At 43.2% G+C, this 14,986-nt stretch overlaps 1 protein-coding gene across 1 annotated transcript in view; it reads right to left on the bottom strand.

Moving 5' to 3' along the window:
• Positions 1 to 14,986, bottom strand: part of APBB2 (amyloid beta precursor protein binding family B member 2) — a gene marked incomplete at its 5' end in the record, with an annotated part of 41,703 nt that overhangs the window by 10,321 nt on the left and 16,396 nt on the right. The gene's annotated exons all lie outside the window — the stretch shown is intronic.

The raw sequence follows: 14,986 nt of genomic DNA, 5'->3' as shown, positions 1-14,986 counted from the left end.
CCCCTACAGTGAGCAGGGACATCTTCAACTCAAGCAGGTTGCTCAGAGCCCCATTGAACCTGACCTTGAATGTTTCCAGTGATGGGGCTTCTACCACCTCTCTGGGAAAACTGCTCCAGTGTTTCATCACCCTCATTGTAAAAAATGTCTTCCTTACATCTAGTCTAAATCTACCCTCTTTGAGCTTACAACCATTACCCCTTGTCCTATTGCTACAGACCCCACTAACAAGTTTGTCCCCATCTTCTTACAGGCCCCCTTTAAGTTTTAAAAGGACACAGTAAGGTCTCCCTGGAGCCTTCTCTTCTCCAGGCTGAACAACCCCAACTCTCTCAGCCTGTCCTCATAGGAGAGGTGCTCCATCACTCTCTTAATTTTTGTGGCCCTCCTCTGGACCTGCTCCAACAGGTCCATGTCTTGTACTGAGGACTGCAAAGCTGGACACAGTACTCCAGGTGGGGTCTCACCAGAGAAGGGCAGAATCCCCTCCCTCGACCTTCTGGCCACACTTTTTTTGATAGAGCCCAGGATACGGTTGGCCTTCTGGGCTTCCAGTGCACATTGCCAGCTCACATCTAGCTTTTAATCCACCAGTACCCCCAAGTCCTTCTGGGCAGGGCTGCTCTCAATGCCTTCATTCCCCAGCCTGTATTGATACAGTGGGTTCTCCCTGAAGCACTGACACCTCTACTGTTCGCAGCAAGTCTCCAGTATGTGCCCTGGAAAGCCTTTATTTCCCGTAACCCTGTTCAAGTGATAACCACCAGTGGTGACCCTCATGGATGTTATCTGGTCATGACAGCTTGGGGGGAACTTGCTGAGTATGCGCCGACCGAAATACAGCACAATTACAGGAGAAAATGAAACACCAGCTAGTACATCAGTTTCAGCTACTGAGAGCTAACAAAAACCTCTCAGTGGTGTTCCAGACTCACACACCAGTGTTTCACTTTAAATACGTGAGCAGCTTGAATAAACTAAATAGGCTAATTACATGCATGGATTGTGAATATGCATAAACCTTTAGATGATCAGGGCCTGCATCTGTAAATTTGCTGAGACAGAGGAGGAAATCCGAGTTCTTCAAAACCTGTGTCACTGCATCACGCACAACCCTGCCAGCACCACCTGTTTTCAAATGATCAATCAAAATTAGCTCACAAAGACAGGGCGCAAACAATTCTTCTGGATTCATTAATTCATGAAGTCACCTAGATGTGCTTGCATGAGTGGTCCTACACGGCAGCCCAGTAGCTAGGGCCTGGGGATGGTGGTACAGGCTGGTGGCAGTCAGCTCCTCCAACCCCAGTGGGAGCCTTGCAGCCTTGCTTCAGGCATTTTTAGGCGTTGGGAAAACAAAACCACAAAACCATGCTTCGCACTTCCTCTTGGAGAGGACAGATAGGACTTTGGGGATTCCAGGGCATCTGCTCCCTGCAGCATCAATAACAGAGTAAAACTTGGGAAAAGTTTTGTGTTTCCCGACACAGGACCAGAAGGAAACAGCTTAATGTTTGTCCAAAGCCTTGAGTACCAATTAAGCCAGAAGACTGCTCTCTGATTCTTCTTTCACTTGGGATCCCTTCTGGGTCACGTAATCTGTAATTCAACTGCACCTCACTTAAAGCTGATCAACGTTTAAGAGAGATTTATGTGCAACAAGCCCCTTTGATACTGAAGAAGTGCTGAACAATGTGTTTGCAATAGAAATTTATGGAAAAGGGCAAATGCCTCCTCTTAGCATTCTCCTGTCTCTACATGTTGCCGGGAGAACAAGGGAAAAAAGAAAGACAAAAGCCTTTCAAAGGCCATGGCTGGATAGGGAGCTAGTATAGGGTTCACAGATCATATCTCATGAGGCTGAAGCCTTTTCTTTCTCAGTAGGGTGTGTGTGCACACATGAAATCTGTGGGATTTGAACCACAGCTCCTGGTAAAATTCCCTTCCATGTCAGTGGGGAAAGCAGCAAGGTCTTTAGTAGGAGAACAATGTATTTCATTGCAGAAAAAAGCTGCATATTCTTAAAACTTCATAACACAAGCGTACCACTTCTGTTGATATGGGGATGGGGTATGGCACAGTAGGTAATTTATTTGTTTTTAAATCATTTGTGCATGTACTACACAATCCACTAGTATCTTTCCAGTTATAGGAAATAGATATAGAACACTACTCTGGAAAAAACCTAGAAAACCAGAAAAATAGGTAAAAAAATTATTTTGCTGCACAAGTGGGTAAGACCGGTTCTGCTGAACAGTTAAAAATTCAGTAGAATTTTTTACTTTTGAAAGAGTACAGGACTAGAGAGAGACATTTTAAAAAGCAATTTAGGGAATTGCAAAGACAATGTAAGGTGCTAAGTAGAAAGGAATTTCATTTTGATTTGCTCTTTTACCCTCTTTAATTGGTAAATGTCTACAGTAATTCACTAAACCTTAGATAGCCATACCTATTTAACACCTGGCTAAGCATCACTTAGCTGCTCAACCTCGGATGAATATAATCACATTAAATGCAATTTATGCTAATAATGTCCTGTTTGAGTAGCAGTCATAGCTATTTGCCACTATTAGGTTAAAGTCCTAGGAGAAATCCCAATTAAGTACAGCCTGAAAAAGCAGCACATCCTCCATTACCTTCCCACTGTCAACTTATTTCTTCAAAGTACTGCAGAAATGTATCATTTTTTTTTTTTGTTAAAAACCCCAACACCCTAGCCTTGAAGTCTGAAATAATTTTTTCTGCTCTTATCAATCAAAATTATATTGCTGCTACTTAAAACAACTATATTAAAATGATACACATGCAGGAAAATGTAAATCTCTTTACAGATTTATGTATTACAAATTGTAACAAGAATCCTTGAACCAGAAAATTATATCCTCTGGGCTTGGCTTAAAATTGATTGAAATTCATCCAGAATAGCCTACAGAAGACGACTGTTGATTTCTACACCCTGGTGTGACTGCACAGACTCCTGCAACTGCAGGGTCACAGAGCACACACTGCCGGGCTGTGGGGAAACCTTCTCCTGCATCTGTAACCTTCAGGCTTCACTTTGCTTTCCTGCAAAGAGCTGACCAGCGATTTGTGAAAGCAGGAACTAAAAAGAGGAGAGCAGCCACCCCTACGTCAGAATGGGGTCAGAAGGCAGGTGGCAGGAGGCTGCCATTCACCGTCAAGATGTGCATGTCCGTGGGAGCAGAGCAAATGAGCAGAGAAGAAGATAAGCAAGAGAAGTGAGGGGAGATACATGAGAAGAAAAGCGGATAAATCTATCGCCAACAAAACCACGCTCTGATGCGGTTTCTCCATGACACAAATATTCTAGTATTGCAAATGGCACAGAAGAGGAGGTGCAAGAAACCCTGCAGTACTGTGTATGACAGAAATCACAGATCTTCTAGATTAACACTTTAAATCTTTTCTTGAGACTGTCCTTTCACTTAGGAGAAAGAGGAATGATTTACAGCTGAAATGAAGTCAGGGACTTCGTTCAGATCACTTGGCATTTTATTAGGCTCATGTCAAGGCGTTTGCAAAGTTAGGGATAAAAACCTGAAGGTAAGAAACCAGAACTAGATTAAATCCGCAGCGTTCACACAAGCTGCAAAATCTGTTTGTAGAATACTGAGCACCTTTCCACTTCCATTTCACCTACCCGATACCAGACAGACACTGAACGAAACCACTGCTTCCCTTCCACACCCTCCAAAGGAAACCCACAGCCCCTTCTCCAGATGACTACACCAATCATTCTGGAATCAAATCCAGGAGGAGGAGGAAGAAAAATAACTACTCCCATGACTCTTTTCCTTTCCATTTCCCACAGACAGTCATGGTACATTTAACCACATGTATTCTTTTCTTCTCAGTGATTAGAGTTGGGAGAGATGTGGGAGAAGAAATTTCCCTATGTTTCTGAGAGTTGCCAGTAATCCTAAAAACATATGAAAGCCTTGAAACTTTTCTGCACTCCAAGAGCTCCTGGCACCTCTTTGGCTGCTTCCCAGCTACAAGCAGACTTGGCCATTGCTACATTATCCTGGTCTTTAATTTTTAACCCAAGTAGTTAAGATGTCCTCTCAAGTGGAGACTTTTGGAAGATTTTTCTTGCTTCAGTTCTCACACAACTTAAAATGTGTTTTCCTTGCAGCAAAACACCAGTTCTGCATTTATGAAATTCTCCTTAAATGGTCTGGCATTGACACAGCGTAGCTTGTTTTTCTAATTCATGCATAAAGTTTGTAGGGCAAATTATCCCCGGCTGAAAGGCTGTTTGCTTCATTCTTTGATAACGTCACTTGCTAACTCTCAAGGAGGAGCTATGGCTACTTTGTGTGATACTCGGAGGCTTTCATCTGGCAGCCCTAAAACACACAGCCCGACAGTTTTTCTTTGATGTCTTATCATTGCCACAGTTCCACATGCTTCCAGAATTTGTTAAAATCCTCACAGAGCTGATACGTCCGATACTCAGCTCAGCCCTTCAGAGCCCAGCGCTTCCAAGCCTGAAAGCATTTGCATGACTTTCATTCCAGTTTCCTCCCTGCGGACTGATCCTCAGGAAGCCACGGAAGCCATTCCCCCAGACGCGATTCCCACATCTCAACGCTGCCCACTAACTCCTCTTGTGGGGAGGGGACAAGACTCCTGTCAGCCTTGTCATCGCTGCCTCGCGAGCCAGAAAGATGGCTCTGAGATGTTACAAATCGTTTCCCTCTCTACTACCAAGGGCTATATTCTACCCCTGCAAAGGGCCACAGACTTACATAGACAGAGTCATGTCAAAGCACAATTCAGTATCTAAACTCTCTAGATCCATGAGCTGTGCTAACACAGTAAGAGCAGTACAGATTGTAGAGCTAAGATGGACATTCCATGCTGGTCCTCCTTCCCAACTTCACCTCGGGATCATATGGCCGAAGTACTACTGTCAGGGCAAGGAAGACAGTCTATCACATGTGCCGTGGTCACCTCCAAGACTGCCCTGAGACTCTGTGCTCCTGTAGCGCTGGCAGCACGAGGGAGGCCCAGCTAACAGCATGGCACATCCAGCTGGTGCTTAGGGGGTCAGACGGGGCTTACTGCTGCTCACCAGCTGCCAGACAGACATGGCAAGTCGAAAAGTCAAGTAGCAGCTTAGACCTCAGCTTGTTTTTTCAATGAACTTAAAGGAGGACAGAACTTCAGGGACAGATCCTATGAACATCACTGACCACTGATTTTATTGCCACAAACTTTTCATGGTGATTTTTTTTTTCCTTAATTGCTCCACAACATTTATGCATGGGCAAGGGGCTGCCTTCCTACTCTGTGCAGCACAGTTTTCAGGGTGTGGACACACAAATGAGGTAGGTTGTCAAGGCCGTTGTAGTCGCTGCTCCACCTCTGCAGCATCACAAAGTGGTAGTTTAACTCCTCAGGACGGCCGGTCTAGCATTTCTGAGGAATACTGACCTTCCTCAAAACAGATGAATGTGTTATTATGCCTGCGAACCTCTGAACAGCCTCTTTGGAACAGATCCTGTAAATTTGATTTTGACAAATTAGTATTTAGCTATTTTTGACAATGTTTCTATCTTCCAGATCTAATTGGAAGATGTGGGCCTTTGTTTATATGGAATATTTAAAGATTCAATAAAGAAATATATCAAGTTGAGATGCTCAAAGCACTACTACAGATTTAACTGAAGAAGACAGCAGACTGACTACACTAGAACAGTTAATCTCTCCAGTGTGATTTGTTTTATAATCAATGCTTACTAGTTCTCCTTTGTTCTTTATTATTCAGTCAGAGAACACAGCAATCGCACAGACACTACCCACAAATCTGCTTGCAGCACACTTTTGCCAGCGTTAGTCTGGGAGGATCATTGCTTTCCACATGTATGAAATCCACATTAGATTGCAAAGCCATAATCAAGAAAGTTCAAACATTTCCCTAGGCCAACACCGCCTGAAGAATTGATTAAAAACCAGTCAAGCCTGGAAACCAGTCTGATTATATTGCACAAAGCAAACGCAAGGAACGGTTCGCATCTCTAAACCACATTCCTTCCACCCAGTCCCAGTACCAAGTCCTTGCAATTTAGAAGAGCAAACAAGCCCCAGATCTCATCCGAGGGTTGCAGTTCTGTCAGTAAGAGCTTTCGCAGTGGCTGCAGCCCTTGTGCTGCAAAGCACCTGACTACAATGCCTTACTGTCTGCGCTCCCATGAAATGGGAAGCATTGTAGAGAACCCCAAACGATCCCTTTGTACATCCAAACAAATCAAACACACTGGGGACAACTTTTCTTTGAACTCGAAAGACAAGCGACCAACCCAGACAGATCTGAAATGAATACCAAAAATAGGAAATAAACACTGATGCTTCCAACTCCTGCTAAACTTAGCTCTTAAATCCCCTGCCCTTAGCATCCTATTTTTGATATATTTTTTTTAAAAAAAGGTGGGATTTTAATATCACTTTCCTGCACTTCAGATTACAGAGGACAACATCATCTACATTTTAAACTCAAAACACTAGAAGTAAACATCAAACCTCACTGCATTGCATGATTTTAAACTGTCCTAGTACTTGCAGGTTTGGCACCTGGGAAAAAACCCCCAAACCAGCAGGCAATTCAGCTTGACAAATATTGTTACTAGAAAGGTGAAAAGGTGGCAGAGAGATATAAATTTACTCACTTAAGATTAGCTTTTGTTCACTGATACAAGCAAACGAATACAAGCATTGTTTGGTGCATGCTGGAAGGATGAACACACAGAATAATGGAAAAACAAAAATCATTTACCTCTCTCTGAATCCAGGGAAGCATGAAGAAACAGAAAGAGCAGGTTAGAAAGCACTCACACAGAGCTCCAACATCTGATTAAGACAGAGTAGCTGAAAGAAGTGCTGTACATTTAACGCTCGCTGTTTGTTTGTAGCACAGTGTACCTAAGCATACTGCCACTACTTCGACACTTATTTTACTTGAACCCTGTTGCTCTGAAGTTTGTATTTTTGGAAACACGCAGTGAAGCCAACAGGCATCAGCTGAATATAGAGAGGCACCACAGACATATCAACACTGGGAGGTAATCAAGCTTAAAATACCACACACAAGTCTGGGAAGTAGTATGTAGAAAGCTTAAAGAGACATACAAAGTGCATGAACTTTCCTTCTTCCAAAATAACACTATTTAAAGCAGACACTGATAAAACAAGCAAAAATAATTCTTCAGGCTGTGAAAACCTCATGTTTAAACTGAAAGAGTAGAAAGATCGTCGTCAGTTTTTTCTAATACTTTTTCCAAAAGCTCATGCCCCAAGGTCACTTGGGGTCCTCTGAAAGTTGCATCCTGATGAAGTGACAGCCTGGGTAACAACCTCACATGAGCACTGAGCTGAAGCAGAGACGTATAAAATCACTACACACCTTCATTTCTGAAGCATTTCAGCAACCACCAACTCTTGGTATGACTTAACCAACATCTCTTTCCCAAAGGCAAAGGTGGGCAAGAGAGCTTCCCTGGCCGGGGGCTGCCCTTCTCCCCTCTCCCCACAGCCCTGCTCCCGCCCGAGCCCTGGGAAGGGCTCGCTGCAGGTCCCCAGCACCCACCGCAGCTGGCTGCTTTCTAGGTGACGCCAGCCACCACAAAATATCAGCAGTGTGAGTCTGCGGGTGCAGGCACATTCCCGGAGCTGTCTCGTGAAGAAAGCACATGGTTTCCTGTGATGTTAATGCTAACCCTTTGTGGGGAACAAGGTGGGTTGCTGCCTGCTTCTCCCCAACCCTCCTTAAAAATAGGACACCACTTTATGCAATGTGTGGTGTCTTTGCAGGGATAATAACCATTGTCCAGGAGAAGTTGCTCAAGTCCTGCTCTCCCACATGTATCTCACAACTCCCCTCTTTTAAGAAGGGCTCATTTCCAGCGAGCATCTACCTGAGCAAGGTTCACGCACTTCGCACAGAAATGTGGGACCCTACATCATCCTAGTTTGTAACTGACTGTGAGAAAATAGTAGCAGAGTGAAAAAATCACCCCGTCTCAAGCAATAAGGGTGGGATTAAAGATGGAGCACATTGAAGGGAAGGGATCCAACTCCCACTAGACATCCCACTTTAGCAAGCTTGCAAAGCTTACAGGGATTCATCTGTTGCTTAGAAATGGCTTAGTGAGTAGATCTGGAATAAATACAGGCTTTCTATGCCAGGTTTTAACTAAGTATGCATCTGGTTAGCTAATGAATCCACCCAACACAGGAGTGCAAGTCACACATGGACACATATGGACGCAGCTAGAGGTTTCTTTATTATGTAGAGATGAAACCTCTACTGGTGCAACTTGTAACTGTTGCCCTCTCCAATCTCCATGTGGCTTCCTTGTGAAGAGCAATCATTCACAGGAACAACCTCTCCAGGGACCCAGCAGAGATCCCATCACAGGAAGTTTTCAAGATGTGATTGGACAGGGTGCTAGACAATCTTGTCTAAGCTCTCTTTCCCATGAAAGGCTGGATCAGATGGTCTTCTGCTATTCATTCCAACCTGGTCTGTTCTACGATCCTGTGAAAGCAGCCACGTCGGAAAGAAGATCCATATTTACAAATGTAATGGACATTCCCAGAAATTTTACAATGGAAGTGTGAGACACAGCCTCATATAAAGAAGAAGAAACACAGGGTTCTCTGCTCCACTTCCATCCACACAGTGACCTGGGAGTTTCCCCATTTCAATGTCTAGTGGTGACCTGTGCAGATCTCCCCAACCAAACCCCCACTCATTCCTTTGCTTCAGCTACATGGGCTTTCTACTGGGCTTCACAGAATCAGCAAGGACTTCACTGTGCCTATTGTTAACATTTTATAAATTAAGAGGTTAAAATTAGATATCACTATTGCAAATATTGGAAGGTTTTCAAGCCTAAACAGCCCTTGATTCTATATTTCAGTGCCAATTTGAAAATCATAATTGAAAAAGTAGTATCACCTTTACTTTCCCAGAAAATACAGTCACTGTTTCTAAGTAGTATGAGAAGGAAAATATATATAATTTTCTTAATGCATTAATCACTGGCTTTATATGAAAAGGACAGAGATTATCTCTCAGAAAAAGATTTATATTCAAAAAATCTTCCAGCATTTTAGACACAATGTATGGGGGGGGAAAGAAATGTCTTGGATCTAGCAGATTTTCAACACAGTACAATCAGACACAAAACATGACCTGCTAGTACAAACTCTTAAATGGCGATCTGTTAATTCCCCTATTGTTACACAATATAGGATTGTACAGAACAATCACCCTTGCAGCTGCCAGCACAGACAGAGAAAAAAAGCACAGGAGAGATTTCAGAAAGGTGAGAGAAAAATGGGAGCAGTTGGGCTGCTGGATGTCCCTGGGCAGTGGGGAACAAGCAGGGCTCCAGCTGGGGGACTCCCACACTGTGGGATGCTTGTGAATTGAGAGGGGCTGCGTCCTACTTCTAACCAGTTAATTACAGCTTTCCAATTAACCCAGTATCTCCTCATGGAGTGTCTTGTAATTTGTTAATTATTTTCACACAAAGACTATTTGCCTGTATCTCTTCACATTTTGGTAGCTTGAATACGGTTGAATGATTTACCTTTAAACTTAAAATAAATATTTTTTTAAATAATTCACCCCAAGGCTGGAAAGCAGACATGGGAAGTTTCAGTTCAAATGGCAGATTTCGCTGATGCTTTCAGCGCCAGAAATGCTGCAAGAGCAGCTGTGCAAGTGCTTTGCTACGGTGCTCTACATATCCTTTTCCAAGCCGAGTGAGTTAAAAGGGGTCAAACCAGAGCCTGCCAATAACGGGGGAAGATGATACCTACAAAATTGTGTCAGGGCTGCTACGCAAGATTTGAGATTGATTTCTGAGGGGAAAAGGCCAAGACCTCTGAGGAAAACAGCCTGGGACCTTCCAGACCTTCCAGCCTGCAGAGGCGTGAGAAAGGAGCACCCCTTCCAGAGCGAGCCTTGAGGGGACGCTGCCTCCCCAGGAAGGGGTGACAGTCTCCTCCTCCCCACTTCTTCTGCCAGGCCCACTTATTCCAGGTCGTTTTCCCTTTAGCACCTTCAGACGCAGCACACTATGGTACTGCGGAGGGTGCCTCTGTCCCCGATCACCCTCTTTTCACCCACGCTCCTCTCGCAAGCGGCTGTCCCTGGCCCAGGGATACAGCGGAGGCAAGACAGTTGCAGAGAGCAGGATAACGGATGGGGGACCATGCTGTGGGAGAGGTCTGCACAAGACGTGACAGTGCCTGAGTGTAAGACAACTTCTCCTTCCAGCCCCGAGTTCTGTACATCAGTGAATGACGCAAGTTGCATCCTGGAGGCTGGTCACTGATATTCAACATCCATCCCACAAGCTGAAGGGTAACGGAGGTGAATTCACTGGGAGGTGAATAAACCGAGAGGCACCAGTGGTGAAACTCTCGTCCCCAAAAATCTCCCCCAACATGGCACTCGTGAGTAGCTGAATTTTTGCATCCAGGTTTGGGTGTACCAGTACATGGGAGGGAGTGACAAACTGCGGCGAGTCCAGCTGAGGGCCACCAAAGGCTGCAGATGAGGTGGGCTCATTTAATCTGGGCATGAGGTAATGGGGGGAGGATCTAATTAGTGCCTCACACTCGCTCATGGAAGGGTTTAAAAAACAGAGCAAACCCAAGTTTCTTTGCCAAGAGAGATCCTAAGCCCAGAGAGATACTCCGAGAGGCCGTGCAATCTCTGTTCTTGGAGTTTTTAAAAAATATCATCCAGGAACAGCCCTGAGGCAATCCTGAACCCTGCCTGGCTTTGCACAGGAGGCTGCTCTACGTGACCTGCTGTGCTCCTCTCCAGGGTCACTTTCTACCTGTGACTCTGTAACAGAAAAGCCTCAATGCCCAAGAAAAGACGTGCTGTGCAGATGGACACAGCGACACTATGCTTATGTAGATGACCAGTCTAGGGGCCTGTCGCAGTGCTGGGCAGAGGGAGGCTGGCAGGGGCAAAATGACCTGCCCGAGAGCCCTGGCAGCTCTGGTTCCTCATGTGCCCATCCACTCCTGGGATCAGGATACACGTCCGCGACTCCAAATACTTTACAGTTGCTACTGTTCTACTTCAACAAGGGCCATTGTAAGACTAGTGTGATGGTGAGAAAACCACACCAATAAACCCAACAGGTTTTGCTCTTGTTGGCATCTCCGATAAGGTATTTAAGGATCAAAGTGATGCTCCCATGCTCAGCCAATGTTTTAGGGGGGCACCACAATGCACGTGAGCCTGGGAGAGCGTCAGGAGTCTACTCCCCTGTATCTGGCATAGGGAATTTAAGTCTACAGCCCAACCATTTTTGTGACTGACACATTCAGCTAACAGGGTGAAGAGGTTAACACATTACACCTCTTCATTCCTGCAGCTTCCCCAATTGTGTTTTTTGAGCATATCAGAAAAAATAAGGCTGCCATGTGTCACCTACACCCTGAGCAAGTACGTAAGTCTGACCTCCAACCTCTGCAGTCCTTAAACGTTTTCATGTGGGACTACACTCATCATCAGCCCTGGCCATCTCTCTTCCTAAGAGGTAACAACCAGCTGAAAGGTCTTTGCTTTCAGTTACTAAAGAGTTTTAATGGAGTAAACCACATTTTTACTTGATTAAAAATAATGATTCATGCCATGAGCCTTTCATCTTTATTTACAGTTACAAGTACTCACCCAAGCATATCCGGAGGCACAGGAGAGGCCCTACTCCAGTTTTCTAATTTGTAATTACGAAGTCTAGTAGCACTTAATGCAGCAAAATATTTACATAAAATGTACTTACACCTCAACAAAATAAAATGAACAAATAAAAGAAGCAACCTTCATTTCTGTGCACTTGGAAGTCTCTGTTGCTTAGCGAATGATTATGTCCTTCACTTCTGTATGCCATTAGAGAAACACAGTTGCTTTAACGGAAAGAAAAATGGCTGTGGTTTGTAATTTTTCTAAAGGTTTGGTAGCTTTTTAACCTTTTTTTAAAAAAAAAAAGTCATTAAGCCTTTTGTCTTCAAACAAGTATCAGACTATTCCAGCAGACTGGCCTTGAGTTTCTGGGTCCCTGTCACCACCAGGATGGGGACTGAGTAAAGTACAACTAACGCTTTCTGCAGAAGTCCCCTGTTTTCTGTGGGCCAGATTGTGCCATCAATTTTTAAGCAATTCTTCACTGGTAGCAAAGAAGATTTCTGCTTAAAAACTGATGGCTTGATCTAGTCTTCTCTTGCTAATCATATATTATGAAAACTACTATAAGCTAGTCAGATTCTATTTTTAAAATAAAAGAAAATATGAGACAGCCTGATTCATTATATGAATCCACATTTTGTAAAGACTAAATTATACTCTTCAGACCACAGGTTCTGAATCAGTAAGTCCCACTGATAGTTTGGCTACTAAACATCACACTGGTATCTGACAGGCAAGCTGGTTCCTTGTTATTCCTCAAGTCCTCTCCATAAATGAGCAACCTCAGGTTACTTTGCCATTTCTTCATTGTTTCCCTCATCTGTACACACTAAATGATGGTGACTGAAGACCTGAGATGAAAGAGCAGGTGCACTTACAGCTCCTCGAAGCACTTGGCCATCCCAGGCACCTCCTCACCTGATGTAAGCCAGAGGCATCTTTCATAACCCCCTGCAGACCATTCCTCTCTCCTTTGGAAATGTTATGTTTGGCTTGTTACGGAAAACAAACACATTTCTGGAAGTGTGAAAAGAACTTTGAACGGCAAGCCACCTTTTCCCCAGATCACTAGACCACCATTTTAGATGGATAATTGGAGATGAGATTTTCTGTGGGTTTTGGGTTTTTTTTTTAAAGAAGTATTAAATTCAGCCACAAAGATACTTCCAATTGGGAAACTTCTTAAAACACATTTTAATATCACATCAAAATACAACCACAACAACAAAAAATGGGATGTTGTTTTCTCTGGCAAATACCAAACCAAATTCAGAGACATGTCAGTTATTTTCTAATAGGAGGAAATGAAACTGAGTACTTCTTACTGACTTGATACTCCCTGCTTTAGAATTGTTAAATGTCAGTTGTTGACCTGGATTAACTTCACCCAGAGAATAAGGTTATCCCAGCCTATCTCAAACCGGAGCAAAGTCTGTACTCTAACACCAATTAAAGCTCTAAAGAGCATTTGAATCAATACTAGCACTCTAATCAATTAGACCAGAATTTTGTCCCCAGTTACACAGAGTTCTGCTTCATACCAGGAAACTCTGAATGGCAAACCAGAAAGTCTTGCTCAACAGGATACCCAACAGACAGTAAGAGTACAAGAAATGCTACGGACATTCAATATACACCTTAATTATCTAAAATACTAATTCACAGTTTGTTTGATCCTCCTCTGTATTTCAACTGATCAGTGTTTAAAATTTCTTCATAGATAGGGTTATTTATTTATATACACCCACTGCTGTAGAAGGGAAAACTCACCTAGACATTGTTATTAAAAAAAACCAAATTTCTAACTGGTACTACAAAATAAAACACCACTATCTTTCTCTTTCTTTTAACTCCTTATGAAAATAAATAAATAAGCTCATTTCTACTGAGAAATGCTCCAGGGCTAAATAATATCCTTTTCCTTACTCACAAGTTGTCTTAATTACATTAACTGCAAGGCAACAGCTACAAAAACATAATTAAAGCCATAGTGTTAAAAGATGAAACACTTCATATATTTCACTGATAGAGATCAAGACCCAGCAATGTTTGCTATCCTTTAAGAAAGCAAAAATTACTGCACAGAACAGGGAGGCAAATGAGGTTCCATAACATGCAAGAAACCTAATTTAAGAGTGAAGCTGCTGAGTTTAAAGAAAAAGATAAATGTACTTGTCTCTCTTACCTCCCCTCTGCACCCAGTGTAATGAGGATTCAAAGCCATATTATCAATTAACAAATCAATGAAATTTCTCCTGCTGCAAATTCTTTATGAATACAGATAGGATTAAGCAAGCACAGAGACCTCAAGGCAATATATTACATTTAAATAATGAAGTTTCCTCTTCTGTCAAAAGAGCCATTAACCATTTAACTTCAACTAAAAATATATTTACATGTATGTATTCCCCCCCACCCCTCCGTGTAATACTACTTCTGTATTTAAACGTGTTTACTGCTTTTGGACCTCTACAAAGATTTTAAATTGCTCAATCTCCACTGTCAGTTATGGGCTGAATAAACCCGGCTTAGCTAGCTAGAAGTTAGCTGGTAATTACACATAATTATACAGGGACTGCATGTTTGGGGGAAAACACAGGGAGGTTTCTTCTTTTCAATACATGAGGTTTCTGCTACTCTTAACTACAAAGTTTTTATCCATGTCCAGTTTATATATTATCCATATACCAGTAAAAACAAATTATCACCATCCCCAACAGAATCAGCCTGGTCGATATGCAGCCAGTGACCGCAGCCAGTTTAGGAACATGTAATTCCGAGCTGAACACAGATCCCCAAACCTATTAATCATCAAGACCCATTAGTTAGCTTACTGCTCAAATGAGCAACATCCAAGGGGATAAAGGAGAGGCAGCACAGCATCAATTACTTACCGCTCAGCACACAGTCCAGCAGTTCTGCTACAGTGCTCTCCAGAAGGTAGTTAAGTGTCAGCTCTTGGAGAAAAGAAATCTGACTTGCCTTTGTCACTCTAGGAGCTGTAATTTGCCTTCCAGGCATCCACACAGAAGCTTTAGACTAATGGACCATAGCTTTGAAAATACAGCTCGAGACAAAGGCTACTCCTAACGTAAGACTGTTGTCTGGGGGGGGGGCTGAGGTTTTTTTCTTGTCACTTTTAAGTTTCTTACCTCTTTGTTGCAGCAAACAGGAATTTAATGCCAAGCACGTCACACACAAACACCCAACTCAGCGCTCTGCCTGGTCCCCCTCTCCGTTAGCGTG

Source organism: Antrostomus carolinensis, unplaced genomic scaffold (assembly GCF_000700745.2).
Source record: "Antrostomus carolinensis isolate BGI_N321 unplaced genomic scaffold, ASM70074v2 scaffold17714, whole genome shotgun sequence".
Lineage (NCBI taxonomy): Eukaryota > Metazoa > Chordata > Aves > Caprimulgiformes > Caprimulgidae > Antrostomus > Antrostomus carolinensis.
Note: the sequence above shows the minus strand (reverse complement) of the source record. Positions and strands in the feature narration are given on the sequence as shown.